General features: G+C 32.5%; 1 long non-coding RNA gene across 1 annotated transcript; it reads right to left on the minus strand.

Moving 5' to 3' along the window:
* Positions 1 to 643: 643 nt before the first annotated feature.
* On the minus strand, positions 644 to 2,928 carry LOC107824369 (uncharacterized). The gene is made up of 2 exons (XR_012698570.1): positions 2,749 to 2,928; positions 644 to 1,289 (listed from the first exon to the last, which is right to left on the minus strand). It is a non-coding gene; the product is annotated as an uncharacterized LOC107824369 (long non-coding RNA).
* Positions 2,929 to 4,063: the final 1,135 nt, after the last annotated feature.

Raw genomic sequence — 4,063 nt, forward strand, 5'->3', positions numbered from 1 at the left:
CATAAGCTTGAAATCCTAACTCCGCCTCTGTCTGATTCTAAATATAATTGACAAGTAATAAAAGGCCCTACAGTGGTTGAATTTATTGTCCTCAACAAGTATTGGTTTTTTTTTGGACTATATATGTCACATTTTACAACTTTATACATCAACATCACTCACATTTGTACTTAATATATCTCTTCAAATTGTTCACCTTTGCATAAGTTCATTCCTTGACTAACTAATATTATCACTGATCACCTAGAATCGTTGATTGTGACCTTTGAAGTCATCTTTTGTGCAGTGATTAACTATGTAAATCTAACTAAAAATTTACATAACTATGTAAACCGTTGATTCCGTCTTGCAACAAATGTAAATCTAACTAGAAATTTCATAAGAGAAGAAGAATTCTAGTATAAGGTCGATATGAACCTTTATTCGGTAAAAATAATGTAATGAAAACGCAACATGAGACCGTTTATGAACAGTTATATTATTTCCACTCAGAAGTCCTCCGGACATGAATTTGGTTCAGAATCTACAGTCGTTCGCGGTAGGTTGAGATACTTCAGTGTCTTGGCTACTTCATCTTATAAACAAGTTTAAACCCTGGCTTGGCTCCTAAATCTAAAAGAAGGTAAAAAGAAAGACCGAAACATAAAAAACTACCATCTTCTCTTTTCAATGAACAAGGCCAAAAACTTGTTTACAACAACAACCCAGTATAATCCCACAAGCGGAAAGGGTAGTGTATCCGCAGACTCAGAACTTACCCCTACCCTGATGGAGTAAGAAAAAAAACTTGTTTGCACTTGTCAAAGAAAAGGCCAAAAACTTGTTTGCAAGAACTTGTGTACAACATACACGACGATGAGGGCAAACAAGCCATACGCAGTACCTACTCAAAGCAAAAACATCCAAAGAACTATTAACACTGAAAGCCAGATACAACACTACTTACTTTCGGATCAGCCTCCTATCAAATGGCTAATATGGTAAAAACAACTTACTTTCGGATCAACTTCAGAAAAAGACCTGAAAATGCAACGAAGAGACATAGCAACTGCAAAATCATGATACGAGTGAGTCGTTTCTTCATCAATCTAACATCTTCTAGCATAGTTGTCAATCGATCATTGATATCTCGCATCACATTCAAATCAATTGGTTCAGCATCTCTTGCCATATATGCTTCGAGTTCAGGCATGTAGCGTTCAATTACAATCCGCGGCTTGCCATTTGGACGGTAATTGATCCTAGTTGGAAATTCCTCTGTCGTCTCTAATGATCCTTGTGATGCCATTCTAACATCATATGAATAACTAATTTATGAGCAAATGCCTAGTTCATGAAAAAAATTAAAATCTCCCACCCCACCACCACTACTTCAAGCCCAAAGGAGAAAGAAAACAAGTGCAGATTTTGCTTTTCCCTTTAACAATTGACCTTGAATTTTTTCCACAAGGAAGTATCAAATTTACCAAATACAACTTTATGCTTCAAAAACTCTTCCATCGCATTTTGTTTTAATTTCGTTCATAGTTCACCTATCCAAACAGGAGCAACAACTCATGCATTTCTCTTTCCAACTAAAGATTGGTGAAGTTTTCTTTTTCTTTCTCATTTGAACTTATGAGTTCTTTGACATTGATACTCAGAATTTAAGATTTTTGAGGATCGCCATTTTTCTATCAACTGTAGAAGAATGAAGCAGCTCTAAGACCTGAATGGTTGCTGTTGAAACATAATTAAGTAAATAAAAATGTCTTTTCTCTAATAGCTTAAGCTTTTAGATGAGATGGTCACACACTTTAACATGGTATCAGAGCAGACAGATGTCCTGGGTTCGAGTCTCACCGCCATTCAATATCAAAAAGAAGTTCCACGTACTTGGCTTATAAAAAAGAATCAAGCCCGCGCGTGAGAGGGCATGTTGAAGACATAATTACGTAAATAAAAGTATGTTCTCTCTAACAACTTAAGTTTTTAGATGGTCACACTTCAACAGTTGCCTTAAGGGGTTGTCTGATTCAACGATTAGTTATGGAGGGATTATAAAGCAGAGATTTTTTTAAAAAATGAATAATAATGTGGAGTAAAATAATGTAGGGATTATTATGCGGTGAGTAATAATTGACCGTATGGAATAAGAACGAGTTTCTTTCATTTATCAAGACAAGATAAACAAAAGCAGTCTATGATTAGGATTCTTATGTAAGGATTCAAGCACTATTAATGTATTGTTATACTATGTTGCGCAAACTCTTCAAAATGATATCGCATTTGTCGGTTCCTTCAGAAATATACTACTTTTGGAGGATACACACGACTACATAGCTGCTACATGTATTCTTATTGAACATTCTATCTGGCATAAAATAGTACATAAATTCTCTCATAGCTTATTTAGTTATTAGCAATAAGAATTAAATAGACCAAACCAAAAGTTTGTATTTAAGTGGAGTTTAATACTGCCATTTGCCAACCAGATGATGCAATAGTTACCTCCCCCCCTCCAAAAAAAAAAAAAACCCCAACCCAATAAATTCTAACCAAACAAAAGAAAACAAATTATTTTCCACTAAAACATATCATTTTTAAAAATAATCACAAAATCTAGCCAAAGTTCTATCAGAGTAAACTGTAAGAGGGGATTTCCGATGAGATAAAAGAAAAGGACCATTAAAATGCTCAACATTTGGCATTTCCTTGATATTTTCAAGATCTCAAAAAAAAAAATTAGAGGTGGGTATTGAAGCTTACTGATTCTCAGAAGAGTGGGAGTAGAGCAGCAGCGGTTTAGGAATTCAGAAAGATTCGTCGCGAAAAGAAGATTTTGTGTGTTCCAACATCTGGGAGTGAGAAGCTATGAACTTTATTGGGCTGAAACGTGGGCTTTTACGTAGAGGAATTTACATAAAATACAACTTATTTAAAACCTATTTAAATAAGTTACAATTGCTTTTAAAAAATTACATATTATACAACTTAATTTAAAACATACAACTTTTCATATTCCTAATATATATCTCTTGAGATTTTCTCAATAATATTATATATATATATATATATATATATATATATATATATATATATATATATATATATATATATATATATATATATATATATAGAGAGAGAGAGAGAGAGAGAGAGAGAGAGATTTATTAGATTACACAAAAAGCAATGGAATAAGTCGATTAAGTTTTTGGTCTATAGCAGTTTATTTGATATTGTATATGATCCAAATGTTACATTTTTCTTTTAACCTACAAAAAAGTATTACACATTATGTTGCCCTTTTTTTTTTTTTTTTACAAGAATAGTCCCAATGGAACAGAATCATAGATCTGATTTTGCTGGAAAAAAATATCCCAAGATAGAGAAGAAATGTGAAAGAATGAAAATATACCAAAATGGAGTACCTATCGCTGTCAAGGAAGGATGCTCGTTTGATAATCTACATTTAACCGAATGAAGGATTTTTAGGGATAATTAAGTGTGGCTGGCTCATAATCAATTTCCTTTTTTACCGGGTAGGTACCGTATTTGAAAGATAACTTCTTTATTTATGGTTATATTGTAGAATATGTTATTTATTTAAAAGTTGTAGATTATGGAATATTTTATGATTTTTATATGTAATTATGAAAATTTTCCTTTTATGTATGGATCAATATTGAGAAAGTTGTGAAAATAATAGCATGGGCTAACCAGTTTTCGACTGGTAATCAAAAATAGCTGGCGTTTATAAAGTTAATGAAAAATAGCTATTATTTTATGCGGAGATAAAATCTAAACAAAAATACCCTAGTTGAAGTACGAAAAGTTCTAGCATAATATGCTGGATTATGCAGCTCATTCGTATGAACTTCCAGCATACGGTAGAACCTCTCTAAATTAATATTGTCGAAACCATGAAATATTAGTATTTTGTAGAGGTATTACTTAATCGATAAATTGATGTTTATTAATTTAAAGAGTGTTTTCGAGATTCAAGGAATTTAGATGAACCCACTTGCGAAAACGACATTCATGAACTTGAGTTCATGATTAATGATTTCGGTTACCGCAATAA

This window comes from Nicotiana tabacum, chromosome 14 (assembly GCF_000715075.1).
Source record: "Nicotiana tabacum cultivar K326 chromosome 14, ASM71507v2, whole genome shotgun sequence".
In the NCBI taxonomy this organism is placed as follows: domain Eukaryota; kingdom Viridiplantae; phylum Streptophyta; class Magnoliopsida; order Solanales; family Solanaceae; genus Nicotiana; species Nicotiana tabacum.